This window comes from Schistocerca americana, chromosome 2 (assembly GCF_021461395.2).
Source record: "Schistocerca americana isolate TAMUIC-IGC-003095 chromosome 2, iqSchAmer2.1, whole genome shotgun sequence".
Classification (NCBI taxonomy): domain Eukaryota; kingdom Metazoa; phylum Arthropoda; class Insecta; order Orthoptera; family Acrididae; genus Schistocerca; species Schistocerca americana.
In genome coordinates this window covers 194,445,290-194,464,617 of record NC_060120.1, presented here as the reverse complement: position 1 = coordinate 194,464,617, position 19,328 = coordinate 194,445,290, and the positions used below count along the sequence as shown (strand labels likewise).

Here is a 19,328-nt window from a genome sequence, read left to right as displayed (position 1 = left end):
AGTGCAGACTCTCTACCACTTGTATTCGGTACTTACCAAGATTCCAGAAGGTCTAACGATCGCCTGCCTCGGTAGCGCAGTAGGCAGCGCGTAAGTCTCATAATCTTAAGGTCGTGAGTTCGATCCTCACCCGGGGCATCTAATTTTCTGTGACTGAAGGTGGTGCTGTTGCTAGGGCGCCAACTTATTTCTTGTTTGTTATCCGCAACGTTTCAACGCTTCAGCGGGAAAATGTTTACTTCCTGTTATTGCTACATACAGCTTCCCTATTCCTCTTCTCCCAGCAGAGCATGAAGCCAAAAGCATTGCTCTGCGACGTTTGAGGTGCGCGCCTTGCCAGTCAGTATGTGCAAAGATGCTCGCAAAGAGAGCGACAATGCGACAAGCGACCGTACGAACGGTCGAATGAAACGGCCGCATCCGGTGTGGTCTAGTGGCTAGGATACCTGGCTTTCACCCAGGAGGCCCGGGTTCGATTCCCGGTACCGGAACGGAATTTTTTCCACACGAATCGTGACAAGTTTGAGCTGTCCGAGCGGCCGTTTCCCGTCCTGCTCGCAATATAGCTACTGTTTCGTGACCGTCAGCAGAATATAGACTAGGGAAGCAGACACACGACGACCATAGGAATGGTGTATGGCTTCATGCCACCTGATTCCAGCGTAGGGCTGAGCAACTGCATCTGCCGAGGCCCGTTAGCTCAGTTGGTTAGAGCGTCGTGCTAATAACGCGAAGGTCGTGGGTTCGATCCCCCCACGGGCCACTTCTCTTTTACTACTGCGAAAAGGCAGCGCCGATTTCAGCTGGCGAGTGTGATGACCAAATGATCATCACCCTGCGTGGAAGTTGACAGAGGATCCGAACCCGACTCGTCGGGAAGCACTACAGCATTCACTCGGCAATGGCCATAATATCTTGAATACACTGGTTAGAGAAAATGAAAGAAAATGTCCGATTGCCGATGCGTAACAACTTTGGCCCTTGTCAGTACTTGGGCGGGTGAGCGCATGGGAACACAGGGCAGTATTGGCAGTTTTACTTCCTATTTTTGTTTCTCCTTTGTTTTCGGAGCTACAGCCCGATTCGGCCAGGGAGACGCCACCGTGAAATGAAGGGGGCGTGCTGTGTGTCCATCGCCTCGCCTCGCCTCTCCTTACCTCTCTCAGTCGTTTCTCGTGCTTGTCGTTTTGATATAGGCCGATTTGAGAGCGTCAGCTCTCGCGTCAGCTGAGCAAAGTCGAGACAAGTCGAGACACACTAAGGGCTGGTATGCAGCGAGTAAGAGGGCGAAAAAACAATAGTTTAAGAGCGCGTGGCAAAAGTACTCATACGCGAAATTAAAAGCCTGCTGCGGTGGCCGGGAATCGAACCCGGATCAACTGCTTGGAAGGCAACTATGCTGACCATTACACCACCACCGCACAAGCGAGCGCCCCGCCACCGCGCTGAGTCGGCTTCCCGCCTGTCGGCAGCGGCCGAAGGTGATCGTACCCGGCAGGCGCATTTCGAGGCAGGCTAGGGGAGCACATCCAGACGCATTCGGACAGCGTATCCGCGCACATTTCGCATCCTTTGGCAAGAGTCGGCGCCGGCGGCGCAAGAGTACGCAGAGGACCGCGTTCTGGCGGCATCTTTAAGCAGTGCAGTGCAGGATTCAGCGTCTGCAGCATCTTCTCCACAGAATGCTACGGCGCTTGACGGCAGTCCCACTTTCCCTTGAGACATCTGCTCGGGAAGCAGCGTGAAGGTACCGCTGGCCCGAGCATCGGTGGTTCAGTGGTAGAATGCTCGCCTGCCACGCGGGCGGCCCGGGTTCGATTCCCGGCCGATGCATCATTTTGTTTTTTCTCCGGTAGGGGTGCTGCGTGTCTTTCGCACTCGAACTGCGTGAGCCATGAGAATGAACCGCGGGATTCCGTGTGGAAAGAACCAATCATGCAGCGCGGACGACTGCTCGTTTGGACTCCTGCGTGCTATTGTACATACTGGCGTCGGCCTAGCATCGCAAGTTGCCTGCCGCGCCGTGAATGCACGTGTAGCAACAGAAAAAATGAGCCAGGGAGTGCAGACTCTCTACCACTTGTATTCGGTACTTACCAAGATTCCAGAAGGTCTAACGATCGCCTGCCTCGGTAGCGCAGTAGGCAGCGCGTAAGTCTCATAATCTTAAGGTCGTGAGTTCGATCCTCACCCGGGGCATCTAATTTTCTGTGACTGAAGGTGGTGCTGTTGCTAGGGCGCCAACTTATTTCTTGTTTGTTATCCGCAACGTTTCAACGCTTCAGCGGGAAAATGTTTACTTCCTGTTATTGCTACATACAGCTTCCCTATTCCTCTTCTCCCAGCAGAGCATGAAGCCAAAAGCATTGCTCTGCGACGTTTGAGGTGCGCGCCTTGCCAGTCAGTATGTGCAAAGATGCTCGCAAAGAGAGCGACAATGCGACAAGCGACCGTACGAACGGTCGAATGAAACGGCCGCATCCGGTGTGGTCTAGTGGCTAGGATACCTGGCTTTCACCCAGGAGGCCCGGGTTCGATTCCCGGTACCGGAACGGAATTTTTTCCACACGAATCGTGACAAGTTTGAGCTGTCCGAGCGGCCGTTTCCCGTCCTGCTCGCAATATAGCTACTGTTTCGTGACCGTCAGCAGAATATAGACTAGGGAAGCAGACACACGACGACCATAGGAATGGTGTATGGCTTCATGCCACCTGATTCCAGCGTAGGGCTGAGCAACTGCATCTGCCGAGGCCCGTTAGCTCAGTTGGTTAGAGCGTCGTGCTAATAACGCGAAGGTCGTGGGTTCGATCCCCCCACGGGCCACTTCTCTTTTACTACTGCGAAAAGGCAGCGCCGATTTCAGCTGGCGAGTGTGATGACCAAATGATCATCACCCTGCGTGGAAGTTGACAGAGGATCCGAACCCGACTCGTCGGGAAGCACTACAGCATTCACTCGGCAATGGCCATAATATCTTGAATACACTGGTTAGAGAAAATGTCCGATTGCCGATGCGTAACAACTTTGGCCCTTGTCAGTACTTGGGCGGGTGAGCGCATGGGAACACAGGGCAGTATTGGCAGTTTTACTTCCTATTTTTGTTTCTCCTTTGTTTTCGGAGCTACAGCCCGATTCGGCCAGGGAGACGCCACCGTGAAATGAAGGGGGCGTGCTGTGTGTCCATCGCCTCGCCTCGCCTCTCCTTACCTCTCTCAGTCGTTTCTCGTGCTTGTCGTTTTGATATAGGCCGATTTGAGAGCGTCAGCTCTCGCGTCAGCTGAGCAAAGTCGAGACAAGTCGAGACACACTAAGGGCTGGTATGCAGCGAGTAAGAGGGCGAAAAAACAATAGTTTAAGAGCGCGTGGGAAAAGTACTCATACGCGAAATTAAAAGCCTGCTGCGGTGGCCGGGAATCGAACCCGGATCAACTGCTTGGAAGGCAACTATGCTGACCATTACACCACCACCGCACAAGCGAGCGCCCCGCCACCGCGCTGAGTCGGCTTCCCGCCTGTCGGCAGCGGCCGAAGGTGATCGTACCCGGCAGGCGCATTTCGAGGCAGGCTAGGGGAGCACATCCAGACGCATTCGGACAGCGTATCCGCGCACATTTCGCATCCTTTGGCAAGAGTCGGCGCCGGCGGCGCAAGAGTACGCAGAGGACCGCGTTCTGGCGGCATCTTTAAGCAGTGCAGTGCAGGATTCAGCGTCTGCAGCATCTTCTCCACAGAATGCTACGGCGCTTGACGGCAGTCCCACTTTCCCTTGAGACATCTGCTCGGGAAGCAGCGTGAAGGTACCGCTGGCCCGAGCATCGGTGGTTCAGTGGTAGAATGCTCGCCTGCCACGCGGGCGGCCCGGGTTCGATTCCCGGCCGATGCATCATTTTGTTTTTTCTCCGGTAGGGGTGCTGCGTGTCTTTCGCACTCGAACTGCGTGAGCCATGAGAATGAACCGCGGGATTCCGTGTGGAAAGAACCAATCATGCAGCGCGGACGACTGCTCGTTTGGACTCCTGCGTGCTATTGTACATACTGGCGTCGGCCTAGCATCGCAAGTTGCCTGCCGCGCCGTGAATGCACGTGTAGCAACAGAAAAAATGAGCCAGGGAGTGCAGACTCTCTACCACTTGTATTCGGTACTTACCAAGATTCCAGAAGGTCTAACGATCGCCTGCCTCGGTAGCGCAGTAGGCAGCGCGTAAGTCTCATAATCTTAAGGTCGTGAGTTCGATCCTCACCCGGGGCATCTAATTTTCTGTGACTGAAGGTGGTGCTGTTGCTAGGGCGCCAACTTATTTCTTGTTTGTTATCCGCAACGTTTCAACGCTTCAGCGGGAAAATGTTTACTTCCTGTTATTGCTACATACAGCTTCCCTATTCCTCTTCTCCCAGCAGAGCATGAAGCCAAAAGCATTGCTCTGCGACGTTTGAGGTGCGCGCCTTGCCAGTCAGTATGTGCAAAGATGCTCGCAAAGAGAGCGACAATGCGACAAGCGACCGTACGAACGGTCGAATGAAACGGCCGCATCCGGTGTGGTCTAGTGGCTAGGATACCTGGCTTTCACCCAGGAGGCCCGGGTTCGATTCCCGGTACCGGAACGGAATTTTTTCCACACGAATCGTGACAAGTTTGAGCTGTCCGAGCGGCCGTTTCCCGTCCTGCTCGCAATATAGCTACTGTTTCGTGACCGTCAGCAGAATATAGACTAGGGAAGCAGACACACGACGACCATAGGAATGGTGTATGGCTTCATGCCACCTGATTCCAGCGTAGGGCTGAGCAACTGCATCTGCCGAGGCCCGTTAGCTCAGTTGGTTAGAGCGTCGTGCTAATAACGCGAAGGTCGTGGGTTCGATCCCCCCACGGGCCACTTCTCTTTTACTACTGCGAAAAGGCAGCGCCGATTTCAGCTGGCGAGTGTGATGACCAAATGATCATCACCCTGCGTGGAAGTTGACAGAGGATCCGAACCCGACTCGTCGGGAAGCACTACAGCATTCACTCGGCAATGGCCATAATATCTTGAATACACTGGTTAGAGAAAATGTCCGATTGCCGATGCGTAACAACTTTGGCCCTTGTCAGTACTTGGGCGGGTGAGCGCATGGGAACACAGGGCAGTATTGGCAGTTTTACTTCCTATTTTTGTTTCTCCTTTGTTTTCGGAGCTACAGCCCGATTCGGCCAGGGAGACGCCACCGTGAAATGAAGGGGGCGTGCTGTGTGTCCATCGCCTCGCCTCGCCTCTCCTTACCTCTCTCAGTCGTTTCTCGTGCTTGTCGTTTTGATATAGGCCGATTTGAGAGCGTCAGCTCTCGCGTCAGCTGAGCAAAGTCGAGACAAGTCGAGACACACTAAGGGCTGGTATGCAGCGAGTAAGAGGGCGAAAAAACAATAGTTTAAGAGCGCGTGGCAAAAGTACTCATACGCGAAATTAAAAGCCTGCTGCGGTGGCCGGGAATCGAACCCGGATCAACTGCTTGGAAGGCAACTATGCTGACCATTACACCACCACCGCACAAGCGAGCGCCCCGCCACCGCGCTGAGTCGGCTTCCCGCCTGTCGGCAGCGGCCGAAGGTGATCGTACCCGGCAGGCGCATTTCGAGGCAGGCTAGGGGAGCACATCCAGACGCATTCGGACAGCGTATCCGCGCACATTTCGCATCCTTTGGCAAGAGTCGGCGCCGGCGGCGCAAGAGTACGCAGAGGACCGCGTTCTGGCGGCATCTTTAAGCAGTGCAGTGCAGGATTCAGCGTCTGCAGCATCTTCTCCACAGAATGCTACGGCGCTTGACGGCAGTCCCACTTTCCCTTGAGACATCTGCTCGGGAAGCAGCGTGAAGGTACCGCTGGCCCGAGCATCGGTGGTTCAGTGGTAGAATGCTCGCCTGCCACGCGGGCGGCCCGGGTTCGATTCCCGGCCGATGCATCATTTTGTTTTTTCTCCGGTAGGGGTGCTGCGTGTCTTTCGCACTCGAACTGCGTGAGCCATGAGAATGAACCGCGGGATTCCGTGTGGAAAGAACCAATCATGCAGCGCGGACGACTGCTCGTTTGGACTCCTGCGTGCTATTGTACATACTGGCGTCGGCCTAGCATCGCAAGTTGCCTGCCGCGCCGTGAATGCACGTGTAGCAACAGAAAAAATGAGCCAGGGAGTGCAGACTCTCTACCACTTGTATTCGGTACTTACCAAGATTCCAGAAGGTCTAACGATCGCCTGCCTCGGTAGCGCAGTAGGCAGCGCGTAAGTCTCATAATCTTAAGGTCGTGAGTTCGATCCTCACCCGGGGCATCTAATTTTCTGTGACTGAAGGTGGTGCTGTTGCTAGGGCGCCAGCTTATTTCTTGTTTGTTATCCGCAACGTTTCAACGCTTCAGCGGGAAAATGTTTACTTCCTGTTATTGCTACATACAGCTTCCCTATTCCTCTTCTCCCAGCAGAGCATGAAGCCAAAAGCATTGCTCTGCGACGTTTGAGGTGCGCGCCTTGCCAGTCAGTATGTGCAAAGATGCTCGCAAAGAGAGCGACAATGCGGCAAGCGACCGTACGAACGGTCGAATGAAACGGCCGCATCCGGTGTGGTCTAGTGGCTAGGATACCTGGCTTTCACCCAGGAGGCCCGGGTTCGATTCCCGGTACCGGAACGGAATTTTTTCCACACGAATCGTGACAAGTTTGAGCTGTCCGAGCGGCCGTTTCCCGTCCTGCTCGCAATATAGCTACTGTTTCGTGACCGTCAGCAGAATATAGACTAGGGAAGCAGACACACGGCGACCATAGGAATGGTGTATGGCTTCATGCCACCTGATTCCAGCGTAGGGCTGAGCAACTGCATCTGCCGAGGCCCGTTAGCTCAGTTGGTTAGAGCGTCGTGCTAATAACGCGAAGGTCGTGGGTTCGATCCCCCCACGGGCCACTTCTCTTTTACTACTGCGAAAAGGCAGCGCCGATTTCAGCTGGCGAGTGTGATGACCAAATGATCATCACCCTGCGTGGAAGTTGACAGAGGATCCGAACCCGACTCGTCGGGAAGCACTACAGCATTCACTCGGCAATGGCCATAATATCTTGAATACACTGGTTAGAGAAAATGAAAGAAAATGTCCGATTGCCGATGCGTAACAACTTTGGCCCTTGTCAGTACTTGGGCGGGTGAGCGCATGGGAACACAGGGCAGTATTGGCAGTTTTACTTCCTATTTTTGTTTCTCCTTTGTTTTCGGAGCTACAGCCCGATTCGGCCAGGGAGACGCCACCGTGAAATGAAGGGGGCGTGCTGTGTGTCCATCGCCTCGCCTCGCCTCTCCTTACCTCTCTCAGTCGTTTCTCGTGCTTGTCGTTTTGATATAGGCCGATTTGAGAGCGTCAGCTCTCGCGTCAGCTGAGCAAAGTCGAGACAAGTCGAGACACACTAAGGGCTGGTATGCAGCGAGTAAGAGGGCGAAAAAACAATAGTTTAAGAGCGCGTGGCAAAAGTACTCATACGCGAAATTAAAAGCCTGCTGCGGTGGCCGGGAATCGAACCCGGATCAACTGCTTGGAAGGCAACTATGCTGACCATTACACCACCACCGCACAAGCGAGCGCCCCGCCACCGCGCTGAGTCGGCTTCCCGCCTGTCGGCAGCGGCCGAAGGTGATCGTACCCGGCAGGCGCATTTCGAGGCAGGCTAGGGGAGCACATCCAGACGCATTCGGACAGCGTATCCGCGCACATTTCGCATCCTTTGGCAAGAGTCGGCGCCGGCGGCGCAAGAGTACGCAGAGGACCGCGTTCTGGCGGCATCTTTAAGCAGTGCAGTGCAGGATTCAGCGTCTGCAGCATCTTCTCCACAGAATGCTACGGCGCTTGACGGCAGTCCCACTTTCCCTTGAGACATCTGCTCGGGAAGCAGCGTGAAGGTACCGCTGGCCCGAGCATCGGTGGTTCAGTGGTAGAATGCTCGCCTGCCACGCGGGCGGCCCGGGTTCGATTCCCGGCCGATGCATCATTTTGTTTTTTCTCCGGTAGGGGTGCTGCGTGTCTTTCGCACTCGAACTGCGTGAGCCATGAGAATGAACCGCGGGATTCCGTGTGGAAAGAACCAATCATGCAGCGCGGACGACTGCTCGTTTGGACTCCTGCGTGCTATTGTACATACTGGCGTCGGCCTAGCATCGCAAGTTGCCTGCCGCGCCGTGAATGCACGTGTAGCAACAGAAAAAATGAGCCAGGGAGTGCAGACTCTCTACCACTTGTATTCGGTACTTACCAAGATTCCAGAAGGTCTAACGATCGCCTGCCTCGGTAGCGCAGTAGGCAGCGCGTAAGTCTCATAATCTTAAGGTCGTGAGTTCGATCCTCACCCGGGGCATCTAATTTTCTGTGACTGAAGGTGGTGCTGTTGCTAGGGCGCCAGCTTATTTCTTGTTTGTTATCCGCAACGTTTCAACGCTTCAGCGGGAAAATGTTTACTTCCTGTTATTGCTACATACAGCTTCCCTATTCCTCTTCTCCCAGCAGAGCATGAAGCCAAAAGCATTGCTCTGCGACGTTTGAGGTGCGCGCCTTGCCAGTCAGTATGTGCAAAGATGCTCGCAAAGAGAGCGACAATGCGGCAAGCGACCGTACGAACGGTCGAATGAAACGGCCGCATCCGGTGTGGTCTAGTGGCTAGGATACCTGGCTTTCACCCAGGAGGCGCGGGTTCGATTCCCGGTACCGGAACGGAATTTTTTCCACACGAATCGTGACAAGTTTGAGCTGTCCGAGCGGCCGTTTCCCGTCCTGCTCGCAATATAGCTACTGTTTCGTGACCGTCAGCAGAATATAGACTAGGGAAGCAGACACACGACGACCATAGGAATGGTGTATGGCTTCATGCCACCTGATTCCAGCGTAGGGCTGAGCAACTGCATCTGCCGAGGCCCGTTAGCTCAGTTGGTTAGAGCGTCGTGCTAATAACGCGAAGGTCGTGGGTTCGATCCCCCCACGGGCCACTTCTCTTTTACTACTGCGAAAAGGCAGCGCCGATTTCAGCTGGCGAGTGTGATGACCAAATGATCATCACCCTGCGTGGAAGTTGACAGAGGATCCGAACCCGACTCGTCGGGAAGCACTACAGCATTCACTCGGCAATGGCCATAATATCTTGAATACACTGGTTAGAGAAAATGAAAGAAAATGTCCGATTGCCGATGCGTAACAACTTTGGCCCTTGTCAGTACTTGGGCGGGTGAGCGCATGGGAACACAGGGCAGTATTGGCAGTTTTACTTCCTATTTTTGTTTCTCCTTTGTTTTCGGAGCTACAGCCCGATTCGGCCAGGGAGACGCCACCGTGAAATGAAGGGGGCGTGCTGTGTGTCCATCGCCTCGCCTCGCCTCTCCTTACCTCTCTCAGTCGTTTCTCGTGCTTGTCGTTTTGATATAGGCCGATTTGAGAGCGTCAGCTCTCGCGTCAGCTGAGCAAAGTCGAGACAAGTCGAGACACACTAAGGGCTGGTATGCAGCGAGTAAGAGGGCGAAAAAACAATAGTTTAAGAGCGCGTGGCAAAAGTACTCATACGCGAAATTAAAAGCCTGCTGCGGTGGCCGGGAATCGAACCCGGATCAACTGCTTGGAAGGCAACTATGCTGACCATTACACCACCACCGCACAAGCGAGCGCCCCGCCACCGCGCTGAGTCGGCTTCCCGCCTGTCGGCAGCGGCCGAAGGTGATCGTACCCGGCAGGCGCATTTCGAGGCAGGCTAGGGGAGCACATCCAGACGCATTCGGACAGCGTATCCGCGCACATTTCGCATCCTTTGGCAAGAGTCGGCGCCGGCGGCGCAAGAGTACGCAGAGGACCGCGTTCTGGCGGCATCTTTAAGCAGTGCAGTGCAGGATTCAGCGTCTGCAGCATCTTCTCCACAGAATGCTACGGCGCTTGACGGCAGTCCCACTTTCCCTTGAGACATCTGCTCGGGAAGCAGCGTGAAGGTACCGCTGGCCCGAGCATCGGTGGTTCAGTGGTAGAATGCTCGCCTGCCACGCGGGCGGCCCGGGTTCGATTCCCGGCCGATGCATCATTTTGTTTTTTCTCCGGTAGGGGTGCTGCGTGTCTTTCGCACTCGAACTGCGTGAGCCATGAGAATGAACCGCGGGATTCCGTGTGGAAAGAACCAATCATGCAGCGCGGACGACTGCTCGTTTGGACTCCTGCGTGCTATTGTACATACTGGCGTCGGCCTAGCATCGCAAGTTGCCTGCCGCGCCGTGAATGCACGTGTAGCAACAGAAAAAATGAGCCAGGGAGTGCAGACTCTCTACCACTTGTATTCGGTACTTACCAAGATTCCAGAAGGTCTAACGATCGCCTGCCTCGGTAGCGCAGTAGGCAGCGCGTAAGTCTCATAATCTTAAGGTCGTGAGTTCGATCCTCACCCGGGGCATCTAATTTTCTGTGACTGAAGGTGGTGCTGTTGCTAGGGCGCCAGCTTATTTCTTGTTTGTTATCCGCAACGTTTCAACGCTTCAGCGGGAAAATGTTTACTTCCTGTTATTGCTACATACAGCTTCCCTATTCCTCTTCTCCCAGCAGAGCATGAAGCCAAAAGCATTGCTCTGCGACGTTTGAGGTGCGCGCCTTGCCAGTCAGTATGTGCAAAGATGCTCGCAAAGAGAGCGACAATGCGACAAGCGACCGTACGAACGGTCGAATGAAACGGCCGCATCCGGTGTGGTCTAGTGGCTAGGATACCTGGCTTTCACCCAGGAGGCCCGGGTTCGATTCCCGGTACCGGAACGGAATTTTTTCCACACGAATCGTGACAAGTTTGAGCTGTCCGAGCGGCCGTTTCCCGTCCTGCTCGCAATATAGCTACTGTTTCGTGACCGTCAGCAGAATATAGACTAGGGAAGCAGACACACGACGACCATAGGAATGGTGTATGGCTTCATGCCACCTGATTCCAGCGTAGGGCTGAGCAACTGCATCTGCCGAGGCCCGTTAGCTCAGTTGGTTAGAGCGTCGTGCTAATAACGCGAAGGTCGTGGGTTCGATCCCCCCACGGGCCACTTCTCTTTTACTACTGCGAAAAGGCAGCGCCGATTTCAGCTGGCGAGTGTGATGACCAAATGATCATCACCCTGCGTGGAAGTTGACAGAGGATCCGAACCCGACTCGTCGGGAAGCACTACAGCATTCACTCGGCAATGGCCATAATATCTTGAATACACTGGTTAGAGAAAATGTCCGATTGCCGATGCGTAACAACTTTGGCCCTTGTCAGTACTTGGGCGGGTGAGCGCATGGGAACACAGGGCAGTATTGGCAGTTTTACTTCCTATTTTTGTTTCTCCTTTGTTTTCGGAGCTACAGCCCGATTCGGCCAGGGAGACGCCACCGTGAAATGAAGGGGGCGTGCTGTGTGTCCATCGCCTCGCCTCGCCTCTCCTTACCTCTCTCAGTCGTTTCTCGTGCTTGTCGTTTTGATATAGGCCGATTTGAGAGCGTCAGCTCTCGCGTCAGCTGAGCAAAGTCGAGACAAGTCGAGACACACTAAGGGCTGGTATGCAGCGAGTAAGAGGGCGAAAAAACAATAGTTTAAGAGCGCGTGGCAAAAGTACTCATACGCGAAATTAAAAGCCTGCTGCGGTGGCCGGGAATCGAACCCGGATCAACTGCTTGGAAGGCAACTATGCTGACCATTACACCACCACCGCACAAGCGAGCGCCCCGCCACCGCGCTGAGTCGGCTTCCCGCCTGTCGGCAGCGGCCGAAGGTGATCGTACCCGGCAGGCGCATTTCGAGGCAGGCTAGGGGAGCACATCCAGACGCATTCGGACAGCGTATCCGCGCACATTTCGCATCCTTTGGCAAGAGTCGGCGCCGGCGGCGCAAGAGTACGCAGAGGACCGCGTTCTGGCGGCATCTTTAAGCAGTGCAGTGCAGGATTCAGCGTCTGCAGCATCTTCTCCACAGAATGCTACGGCGCTTGACGGCAGTCCCACTTTCCCTTGAGACATCTGCTCGGGAAGCAGCGTGAAGATACCGCTGGCCCGAGCATCGGTGGTTCAGTGGTAGAATGCTCGCCTGCCACGCGGGCGGCCCGGGTTCGATTCCCGGCCGATGCATCATTTTGTTTTTTCTCCGGTAGGGGTGCTGCGTGTCTTTCGCACTCGAACTGCGTGAGCCATGAGAATGAACCGCGGGATTCCGTGTGGAAAGAACCAATCATGCAGCGCGGACGACTGCTCGTTTGGACTCCTGCGTGCTATTGTACATACTGGCGTCGGCCTAGCATCGCAAGTTGCCTGCCGCGCCGTGAATGCACGTGTAGCAACAGAAAAAATGAGCCAGGGAGTGCAGACTCTCTACCACTTGTATTCGGTACTTACCAAGATTCCAGAAGGTCTAACGATCGCCTGCCTCGGTAGCGCAGTAGGCAGCGCGTAAGTCTCATAATCTTAAGGTCGTGAGTTCGATCCTCACCCGGGGCATCTAATTTTCTGTGACTGAAGGTGGTGCTGTTGCTAGGGCGCCAACTTATTTCTTGTTTGTTATCCGCAACGTTTCAACGCTTCAGCGGGAAAATGTTTACTTCCTGTTATTGCTACATACAGCTTCCCTATTCCTCTTCTCCCAGCAGAGCATGAAGCCAAAAGCATTGCTCTGCGACGTTTGAGGTGCGCGCCTTGCCAGTCAGTATGTGCAAAGATGCTCGCAAAGAGAGCGACAATGCGACAAGCGACCGTACGAACGGTCGAATGAAACGGCCGCATCCGGTGTGGTCTAGTGGCTAGGATACCTGGCTTTCACGCAGGAGGCCCGGGTTCGATTCCCGGTACCGGAACGGAATTTTTTCCACACGAATCGTGACAAGTTTGAGCTGTCCGAGCGGCCGTTTCCCGTCCTGCTCGCAATATAGCTACTGTTTCGTGACCGTCAGCAGAATATAGACTAGGGAAGCAGACACACGACGACCATAGGAATGGTGTATGGCTTCATGCCACCTGATTCCAGCGTAGGGCTGAGCAACTGCATCTGCCGAGGCCCGTTAGCTCAGTTGGTTAGAGCGTCGTGCTAATAACGCGAAGGTCGTGGGTTCGATCCCCCCACGGGCCACTTCTCTTTTACTACTGCGAAAAGGCAGCGCCGATTTCAGCTGGCGAGTGTGATGACCAAATGATCATCACCCTGCGTGGAAGTTGACAGAGGATCCGAACCCGACTCGTCAGGAAGCACTACAGCATTCACTCGGCAATGGCCATAATATCTTGAATACACTGGTTAGAGAAAATGAAAGAAAATGTCCGATTGCCGATGCGTAACAACTTTGGCCCTTGTCAGTACTTGGGCGGGTGAGCGCATGGGAACACAGGGCAGTATTGGCAGTTTTACTTCCTATTTTTGTTTCTCCTTTGTTTTCGGAGCTACAGCCCGATTCGGCCAGGGAGACGCCACCGTGAAATGAAGGGGGCGTGCTGTGTGTCCATCGCCTCGCCTCGCCTCTCCTTACCTCTCTCAGTCGTTTCTCGTGCTTGTCGTTTTGATATAGGCCGATTTGAGAGCGTCAGCTCTCGCGTCAGCTGAGCAAAGTCGAGACAAGTCGAGACACACTAAGGGCTGGTATGCAGCGAGTAAGAGGGCGAAAAAACAATAGTTTAAGAGCGCGTGGCAAAAGTACTCATACGCGAAATTAAAAGCCTGCTGCGGTGGCCGGGAATCGAACCCGGATCAACTGCTTGGAAGGCAACTATGCTGACCATTACACCACCACCGCACAAGCGAGCGCCCCGCCACCGCGCTGAGTCGGCTTCCCGCCTGTCGGCAGCGGCCGAAGGTGATCGTACCCGGCAGGCGCATTTCGAGGCAGGCTAGGGGAGCACATCCAGACGCATTCGGACAGCGTATCCGCGCACATTTCGCATCCTTTGGCAAGAGTCGGCGCCGGCGGCGCAAGAGTACGCAGAGGACCGCGTTCTGGCGGCATCTTTAAGCAGTGCAGTGCAGGATTCAGCGTCTGCAGCATCTTCTCCACAGAATGCTACGGCGCTTGACGGCAGTCCCACTTTCCCTTGAGACATCTGCTCGGGAAGCAGCGTGAAGGTACCGCTGGCCCGAGCATCGGTGGTTCAGTGGTAGAATGCTCGCCTGCCACGCGGGCGGCCCGGGTTCGATTCCCGGCCGATGCATCATTTTGTTTTTTCTCCGGTAGGGGTGCTGCGTGTCTTTCGCACTCGAACTGCGTGAGCCATGAGAATGAACCGCGGGATTCCGTGTGGAAAGAACCAATCATGCAGCGCGGACGACTGCTCGTTTGGACTCCTGCGTGCTATTGTACATACTGGCGTCGGCCTAGCATCGCAAGTTGCCTGCCGCGCCGTGAATGCACGTGTAGCAACAGAAAAAATGAGCCAGGGAGTGCAGACTCTCTACCACTTGTATTCGGTACTTACCAAGATTCCAGAAGGTCTAACGATCGCCTGCCTCGGTAGCGCAGTAGGCAGCGCGTAAGTCTCATAATCTTAAGGTCGTGAGTTCGATCCTCACCCGGGGCATCTAATTTTCTGTGACTGAAGGTGGTGCTGTTGCTAGGGCGCCAGCTTATTTCTTGTTTGTTATCCGCAACGTTTCAACGCTTCAGCGGGAAAATGTTTACTTCCTGTTATTGCTACATACAGCTTCCCTATTCCTCTTCTCCCAGCAGAGCATGAAGCCAAAAGCATTGCTCTGCGACGTTTGAGGTGCGCGCCTTGCCAGTCAGTATGTGCAAAGATGCTCGCAAAGAGAGCGACAATGCGGCAAGCGACCGTACGAACGGTCGAATGAAACGGCCGCATCCGGTGTGGTCTAGTGGCTAGGATACCTGGCTTTCACCCAGGAGGCCCGGGTTCGATTCCCGGTACCGGAACGGAATTTTTTCCACACGAATCGTGACAAGTTTGAGCTGTCCGAGCGGCCGTTTCCCGTCCTGCTCGCAATATAGCTACTGTTTCGTGACCGTCAGCAGAATATAGACTAGGGAAGCAGACACACGACGACCATAGGAATGGTGTATGGCTTCATGCCACCTGATTCCAGCGTAGGGCTGAGCAACTGCATCTGCCGAGGCCCGTTAGCTCAGTTGGTTAGAGCGTCGTGCTAATAACGCGAAGGTCGTGGGTTCGATCCCCCCACGGGCCACTTCTCTTTTACTACTGCGAAAAGGCAGCGCCGATTTCAGCTGGCGAGTGTGATGACCAAATGATCATCACCCTGCGTGGAAGTTGACAGAGGATCCGAACCCGACTCGTCGGGAAGCACTACAGCATTCACTCGGCAATGGCCATAATATCTTGAATACACTGGTTAGAGAAAATGAAAGAAAATGTCCGATTGCCGATGCGTAACAACTTTGGCCCTTGTCAGTACTTGGGCGGGTGAGCGCATGGGAACACAGGGCAGTATTGGCAGTTTTACTTCCTATTTTTGTTTCTCCTTTGTTTTCGGAGCTACAGCCCGATTCGGCCAGGGAGACGCCACCGTGAAATGAAGGGGGCGTGCTGTGTGTCCATCGCCTCGCCTCGCCTCTCCTTACCTCTCTCAGTCGTTTCTCGTGCTTGTCGTTTTGATATAGGCCGATTTGAGAGCGTCAGCTCTCGCGTCAGCTGAGCAAAGTCGAGACAAGTCGAGACACACTAAGGGCTGGTATGCAGCGAGTAAGAGGGCGAAAAAACAATAGTTTAAGAGCGCGTGGCAAAAGTACTCATACGCGAAATTAAAAGCCTGCTGCGGTGGCCGGGAATCGAACCCGGATCAACTGCTTGGAAGGCAACTATGCTGACCATTACACCACCACCGCACAAGCGAGCGCCCCGCCACCGCGCTGAGTCGGCTTCCCGCCTGTCGGCAGCGGCCGAAGGTGATCGTACCCGGCAGGCGCATTTCGAGGCAGGCTAGGGGAGCACATCCAGACGCATTCGGACAGCGTATCCGCGCACATTTCGCATCCTTTGGCAAGAGTCGGCGCCGGCGGCGCAAGAGTACGCAGAGGACCGCGTTCTGGCGGCATCTTTAAGCAGTGCAGTGCAGGATTCAGCGTCTGCAGCATCTTCTCCACAGAATGCTACGGCGCTTGACGGCAGTCCCACTTTCCCTTGAGACATCTGCTCGGGAAGCAGCGTGAAGGTACCGCTGGCCCGAGCATCGGTGGTTCAGTGGTAGAATGCTCGCCTGCCACGCGGGCGGCCCGGGTTCGATTCCCGGCCGATGCATCATTTTGTTTTTTCTCCGGTAGGGGTGCTGCGTGTCTTTCGCACTCGAACTGCGTGAGCCATGAGAATGAACCGCGGGATTCCGTGTGGAAAGAACCAATCATGCAGCGCGGACGACTGCTCGTTTGGACTCCTGCGTGCTATTGTACATACTGGCGTCGGCCTAGCATCGCAAGTTGCCTGCCGCGCCGTGAATGCACGTGTAGCAACAGAAAAAATGAGCCAGGGAGTGCAGACTCTCTACCACTTGTATTCGGTACTTACCAAGATTCCAGAAGGTCTAACGATCGCCTGCCTCGGTAGCGCAGTAGGCAGCGCGTAAGTCTCATAATCTTAAGGTCGTGAGTTCGATCCTCACCCGGGGCATCTAATTTTCTGTGACTGAAGGTGGTGCTGTTGCTAGGGCGCCAGCTTATTTCTTGTTTGTTATCCGCAACGTTTCAACGCTTCAGCGGGAAAATGTTTACTTCCTGTTATTGCTACATACAGCTTCCCTATTCCTCTTCTCCCAGCAGAGCATGAAGCCAAAAGCATTGCTCTGCGACGTTTGAGGTGCGCGCCTTGCCAGTCAGTATGTGCAAAGATGCTCGCAAAGAGAGCGACAATGCGGCAAGCGACCGTACGAACGGTCGAATGAAACGGCCGCATCCGGTGTGGTCTAGTGGCTAGGATACCTGGCTTTCACCCAGGAGGCCCGGGTTCGATTCCCGGTACCGGAACGGAATTTTTTCCACACGAATCGTGACAAGTTTGAGCTGTCCGAGCGGCCGTTTCCCGTCCTGCTCGCAATATAGCTACTGTTTCGTGACCGTCAGCAGAATATAGACTAGGGAAGCAGACACACGACGACCATAGGAATGGTGTATGGCTTCATGCCACCTGATTCCAGCGTAGGGCTGAGCAACTGCATCTGCCGAGGCCCGTTAGCTCAGTTGGTTAGAGCGTCGTGCTAATAACGCGAAGGTCGTGGGTTCGATCCCCCCACGGGCCACTTCTCTTTTACTACTGCGAAAAGGCAGCGCCGATTTCAGCTGGCGAGTGTGATGACCAAATGATCATCACCCTGCGTGGAAGTTGACAGAGGATCCGAACCCGACTCGTCGGGAAGCACTACAGCATTCACTCGGCAATGGCCATAATATCTTGAATACACTGGTTAGAGAAAATGAAAGAAAATGTCCGATTGCCGATGCGTAACAACTTTGGCCCTTGTCAGTACTTGGGCGGGTGAGCGCATGGGAACACAGGGCAGTATTGGCAGTTTTACTTCCTATTTTTGTTTCTCCTTTGTTTTCGGAGCTACAGCCCGATTCGGCCAGGGAGACGCCACCGTGAAATGAAGGGGGCGTGCTGTGTGTCCATCGCCTCGCCTCGCCTCTCCTTACCTCTCTCAGTCGTTTCTCGTGCTTGTCGTTTTGATATAGGCCGATTTGAGAGCGTCAGCTCTCGCGTCAGCTGAGCAAAGTCGAGACAAGTCGAGACACACTAAGGGCTGGTATGCAGCGAGTAAGAGGGCGAAAAAACAATAGTTTAAGAGCGCGTGGCAAAAGTACTCATACGCGAAATTAAAAGCCTGCTGCGGTGGCCGGGAATCGAACCCGGATCAACTGCTTGGAAGGCAACTATGCTGACCATTACACCACCACCGCACAAGCGAGCGCCCCGCCACCGCGCTGAGTCGGCTTCCCGCCTGTCGGCAGCGGCCGAAGGTGATCGTACCCGGCAGGCGCATTTCGAGGCAGGCTAGGGGAGCACATCCAGACGCATTCGGACAGCGTATCCGCGCACATTTCGCATCCTTTGGCAAGAGTCGGCGCCGGCGGCGCAAGAGTACGCAGAGGACCGCGTTCTGGCGGCATCTTTAAGCAGTGCAGTGCAGGATTCAGCGTCTGCAGCATCTTCTCCACAGAATGCTACGGCGCTTGACGGCAGTCCCACTTTCCCTTGAGACATCTGCTCGGGAAGCAGCGTGAAGGTACCGCTGGCCCGAGCATCGGTGGTTCAGTGGTAGAATGCTCGCCTGCCACGCGGGCGGCCCGGGTTCGATTCCCGGCCGATGCATCATTTTGTTTTTTCTCCGGTAGGGGTGCTGCGTGTCTTTCGCACTCGAACTGCGTGAGCCATGAGAATGAACCGCGGGATTCCGTGTGGAAAGAACCAATCATGCAGCGCGGACGACTGCTCGTTTGGACTCCTGCGTGCTATTGTACATACTGGCGTCGGCCTAGCATCGCAAGTTGCCTGCCGCGCCGTGAATGCACGTGTAGCAACAGAAAAAATGAGCCAGGGAGTGCAGACTCTCTACCACTTGTATTCGGTACTTACCAAGATTCCAGAAGGTCTAACGATCGCCTGCCTCGGTAGCGCAGTAGGCAGCGCGTAAGTCTCATAATCTTAAGGTCGTGAGTTCGATCCTCACCCGGGGCATCTAATTTTCTGTGACTGAAGGTGGTGCTGTTGCTAGGGCGCCAACTTATTTCTTGTTTGTTATCCGCAACGTTTCAACGCTTCAGCGGGAAAATGTTTACTTCCTGTTATTGCTACATACAGCTTCCCTATTCCTCTTCTCCCAGCAGAGCATGAAGCCAAAAGCATTGCTCTGCGACGTTTGAGGTGCGCGCCTTGCCAGTCAGTATGTGCAAAGATGCTCGCAAAGAGAGCGACAATGCGACAAGCGACCGTACGAACGGTCGAATGAAACGGCCGCATCCGGTGTGGTCTAGTGGCTAGGATACCTGGCTTTCACCCAGGAGGCCCGGGTTCGATTCCCGGTACCGGAACGGAATTTTTTCCACACGAATCGTGACAAGTTTGAGCTGTCCGAGCGGCCGTTTCCCGTCCTGCTCGCAATATAGCTACTGTTTCGTGACCGTCAGCAGAATATAGACTAGGGAAGCAGACACACGACGACCATAGGAATGGTGTATGGCTTCATGCCACCTGATTCCAGCGTAGGGCTGAGCAACTGCATCTGCCGAGGCCCGTTAGCTCAGTTGGTTAGAGCGTCGTGCTAATAACGCGAAGGTCGTGGGTTCGATCCCCCCACGGGCCACTTCTCTTTTACTACTGCGAAAAGGCAGCGCCGATTTCAGCTGGCG

General features: G+C 54.6%; 48 non-coding genes across 48 annotated transcripts; 39 read left to right on the top strand and 9 right to left on the bottom strand.

Annotated features, from left to right (window-relative positions):
• Positions 1-65: 65 nt before the first annotated feature.
• Trnam-cau lies at positions 66-138 on the top strand. Its single transcript has one exon. It is a non-coding gene; the product is annotated as a tRNA-Met (tRNA).
• A 281-nt stretch (positions 139-419) lies between these two features.
• Positions 420-491, top strand: Trnae-uuc. Its single transcript has one exon. It is a non-coding gene; the product is annotated as a tRNA-Glu (tRNA).
• Positions 492-689: 198 nt separating this feature from the next.
• Trnai-aau lies at positions 690-763 on the top strand. The gene has a single exon. It is a non-coding gene; the product is annotated as a tRNA-Ile (tRNA).
• A 586-nt stretch (positions 764-1,349) lies between these two features.
• Positions 1,350-1,421, bottom strand: Trnag-ucc. Its single transcript has one exon. It is a non-coding gene; the product is annotated as a tRNA-Gly (tRNA).
• A 341-nt stretch (positions 1,422-1,762) lies between these two features.
• Positions 1,763-1,833, top strand: Trnag-gcc. The gene has a single exon. It is a non-coding gene; the product is annotated as a tRNA-Gly (tRNA).
• Positions 1,834-2,126: 293 nt separating this feature from the next.
• Trnam-cau lies at positions 2,127-2,199 on the top strand. Its single transcript has one exon. It is a non-coding gene; the product is annotated as a tRNA-Met (tRNA).
• Positions 2,200-2,480: 281 nt separating this feature from the next.
• On the top strand, positions 2,481-2,552 carry Trnae-uuc. The gene has a single exon. It is a non-coding gene; the product is annotated as a tRNA-Glu (tRNA).
• A 198-nt stretch (positions 2,553-2,750) lies between these two features.
• Positions 2,751-2,824, top strand: Trnai-aau. Its single transcript has one exon. It is a non-coding gene; the product is annotated as a tRNA-Ile (tRNA).
• A 576-nt stretch (positions 2,825-3,400) lies between these two features.
• On the bottom strand, positions 3,401-3,472 carry Trnag-ucc. The gene has a single exon. It is a non-coding gene; the product is annotated as a tRNA-Gly (tRNA).
• A 341-nt stretch (positions 3,473-3,813) lies between these two features.
• Trnag-gcc lies at positions 3,814-3,884 on the top strand. The gene has a single exon. It is a non-coding gene; the product is annotated as a tRNA-Gly (tRNA).
• A 293-nt stretch (positions 3,885-4,177) lies between these two features.
• On the top strand, positions 4,178-4,250 carry Trnam-cau. The gene has a single exon. It is a non-coding gene; the product is annotated as a tRNA-Met (tRNA).
• Positions 4,251-4,531: 281 nt separating this feature from the next.
• Positions 4,532-4,603, top strand: Trnae-uuc. Its single transcript has one exon. It is a non-coding gene; the product is annotated as a tRNA-Glu (tRNA).
• Positions 4,604-4,801: 198 nt separating this feature from the next.
• Positions 4,802-4,875, top strand: Trnai-aau. Its single transcript has one exon. It is a non-coding gene; the product is annotated as a tRNA-Ile (tRNA).
• Positions 4,876-5,451: 576 nt separating this feature from the next.
• On the bottom strand, positions 5,452-5,523 carry Trnag-ucc. Its single transcript has one exon. It is a non-coding gene; the product is annotated as a tRNA-Gly (tRNA).
• A 341-nt stretch (positions 5,524-5,864) lies between these two features.
• On the top strand, positions 5,865-5,935 carry Trnag-gcc. The gene has a single exon. It is a non-coding gene; the product is annotated as a tRNA-Gly (tRNA).
• A 293-nt stretch (positions 5,936-6,228) lies between these two features.
• Positions 6,229-6,301, top strand: Trnam-cau. Its single transcript has one exon. It is a non-coding gene; the product is annotated as a tRNA-Met (tRNA).
• A 281-nt stretch (positions 6,302-6,582) lies between these two features.
• On the top strand, positions 6,583-6,654 carry Trnae-uuc. The gene has a single exon. It is a non-coding gene; the product is annotated as a tRNA-Glu (tRNA).
• Positions 6,655-6,852: 198 nt separating this feature from the next.
• Positions 6,853-6,926, top strand: Trnai-aau. Its single transcript has one exon. It is a non-coding gene; the product is annotated as a tRNA-Ile (tRNA).
• A 586-nt stretch (positions 6,927-7,512) lies between these two features.
• Positions 7,513-7,584, bottom strand: Trnag-ucc. The gene has a single exon. It is a non-coding gene; the product is annotated as a tRNA-Gly (tRNA).
• Positions 7,585-7,925: 341 nt separating this feature from the next.
• Trnag-gcc lies at positions 7,926-7,996 on the top strand. Its single transcript has one exon. It is a non-coding gene; the product is annotated as a tRNA-Gly (tRNA).
• Positions 7,997-8,289: 293 nt separating this feature from the next.
• Trnam-cau lies at positions 8,290-8,362 on the top strand. The gene has a single exon. It is a non-coding gene; the product is annotated as a tRNA-Met (tRNA).
• Positions 8,363-8,643: 281 nt separating this feature from the next.
• On the top strand, positions 8,644-8,715 carry Trnae-uuc. Its single transcript has one exon. It is a non-coding gene; the product is annotated as a tRNA-Glu (tRNA).
• A 198-nt stretch (positions 8,716-8,913) lies between these two features.
• Positions 8,914-8,987, top strand: Trnai-aau. The gene has a single exon. It is a non-coding gene; the product is annotated as a tRNA-Ile (tRNA).
• A 586-nt stretch (positions 8,988-9,573) lies between these two features.
• Trnag-ucc lies at positions 9,574-9,645 on the bottom strand. Its single transcript has one exon. It is a non-coding gene; the product is annotated as a tRNA-Gly (tRNA).
• Positions 9,646-9,986: 341 nt separating this feature from the next.
• On the top strand, positions 9,987-10,057 carry Trnag-gcc. The gene has a single exon. It is a non-coding gene; the product is annotated as a tRNA-Gly (tRNA).
• A 293-nt stretch (positions 10,058-10,350) lies between these two features.
• Positions 10,351-10,423, top strand: Trnam-cau. Its single transcript has one exon. It is a non-coding gene; the product is annotated as a tRNA-Met (tRNA).
• Positions 10,424-10,704: 281 nt separating this feature from the next.
• On the top strand, positions 10,705-10,776 carry Trnae-uuc. Its single transcript has one exon. It is a non-coding gene; the product is annotated as a tRNA-Glu (tRNA).
• Positions 10,777-10,974: 198 nt separating this feature from the next.
• Positions 10,975-11,048, top strand: Trnai-aau. The gene has a single exon. It is a non-coding gene; the product is annotated as a tRNA-Ile (tRNA).
• Positions 11,049-11,624: 576 nt separating this feature from the next.
• Trnag-ucc lies at positions 11,625-11,696 on the bottom strand. Its single transcript has one exon. It is a non-coding gene; the product is annotated as a tRNA-Gly (tRNA).
• Positions 11,697-12,037: 341 nt separating this feature from the next.
• On the top strand, positions 12,038-12,108 carry Trnag-gcc. Its single transcript has one exon. It is a non-coding gene; the product is annotated as a tRNA-Gly (tRNA).
• Positions 12,109-12,401: 293 nt separating this feature from the next.
• Positions 12,402-12,474, top strand: Trnam-cau. Its single transcript has one exon. It is a non-coding gene; the product is annotated as a tRNA-Met (tRNA).
• Positions 12,475-12,755: 281 nt separating this feature from the next.
• Trnae-uuc lies at positions 12,756-12,827 on the top strand. Its single transcript has one exon. It is a non-coding gene; the product is annotated as a tRNA-Glu (tRNA).
• A 198-nt stretch (positions 12,828-13,025) lies between these two features.
• Positions 13,026-13,099, top strand: Trnai-aau. Its single transcript has one exon. It is a non-coding gene; the product is annotated as a tRNA-Ile (tRNA).
• A 586-nt stretch (positions 13,100-13,685) lies between these two features.
• Positions 13,686-13,757, bottom strand: Trnag-ucc. Its single transcript has one exon. It is a non-coding gene; the product is annotated as a tRNA-Gly (tRNA).
• Positions 13,758-14,098: 341 nt separating this feature from the next.
• On the top strand, positions 14,099-14,169 carry Trnag-gcc. The gene has a single exon. It is a non-coding gene; the product is annotated as a tRNA-Gly (tRNA).
• A 293-nt stretch (positions 14,170-14,462) lies between these two features.
• Trnam-cau lies at positions 14,463-14,535 on the top strand. The gene has a single exon. It is a non-coding gene; the product is annotated as a tRNA-Met (tRNA).
• A 281-nt stretch (positions 14,536-14,816) lies between these two features.
• On the top strand, positions 14,817-14,888 carry Trnae-uuc. The gene has a single exon. It is a non-coding gene; the product is annotated as a tRNA-Glu (tRNA).
• A 198-nt stretch (positions 14,889-15,086) lies between these two features.
• Trnai-aau lies at positions 15,087-15,160 on the top strand. Its single transcript has one exon. It is a non-coding gene; the product is annotated as a tRNA-Ile (tRNA).
• A 586-nt stretch (positions 15,161-15,746) lies between these two features.
• On the bottom strand, positions 15,747-15,818 carry Trnag-ucc. Its single transcript has one exon. It is a non-coding gene; the product is annotated as a tRNA-Gly (tRNA).
• A 341-nt stretch (positions 15,819-16,159) lies between these two features.
• Positions 16,160-16,230, top strand: Trnag-gcc. The gene has a single exon. It is a non-coding gene; the product is annotated as a tRNA-Gly (tRNA).
• A 293-nt stretch (positions 16,231-16,523) lies between these two features.
• Positions 16,524-16,596, top strand: Trnam-cau. The gene has a single exon. It is a non-coding gene; the product is annotated as a tRNA-Met (tRNA).
• Positions 16,597-16,877: 281 nt separating this feature from the next.
• Positions 16,878-16,949, top strand: Trnae-uuc. The gene has a single exon. It is a non-coding gene; the product is annotated as a tRNA-Glu (tRNA).
• Positions 16,950-17,147: 198 nt separating this feature from the next.
• On the top strand, positions 17,148-17,221 carry Trnai-aau. Its single transcript has one exon. It is a non-coding gene; the product is annotated as a tRNA-Ile (tRNA).
• A 586-nt stretch (positions 17,222-17,807) lies between these two features.
• Positions 17,808-17,879, bottom strand: Trnag-ucc. Its single transcript has one exon. It is a non-coding gene; the product is annotated as a tRNA-Gly (tRNA).
• Positions 17,880-18,220: 341 nt separating this feature from the next.
• Positions 18,221-18,291, top strand: Trnag-gcc. Its single transcript has one exon. It is a non-coding gene; the product is annotated as a tRNA-Gly (tRNA).
• Positions 18,292-18,584: 293 nt separating this feature from the next.
• Trnam-cau lies at positions 18,585-18,657 on the top strand. The gene has a single exon. It is a non-coding gene; the product is annotated as a tRNA-Met (tRNA).
• Positions 18,658-18,938: 281 nt separating this feature from the next.
• Positions 18,939-19,010, top strand: Trnae-uuc. Its single transcript has one exon. It is a non-coding gene; the product is annotated as a tRNA-Glu (tRNA).
• Positions 19,011-19,208: 198 nt separating this feature from the next.
• Trnai-aau lies at positions 19,209-19,282 on the top strand. Its single transcript has one exon. It is a non-coding gene; the product is annotated as a tRNA-Ile (tRNA).
• Positions 19,283-19,328: the final 46 nt, after the last annotated feature.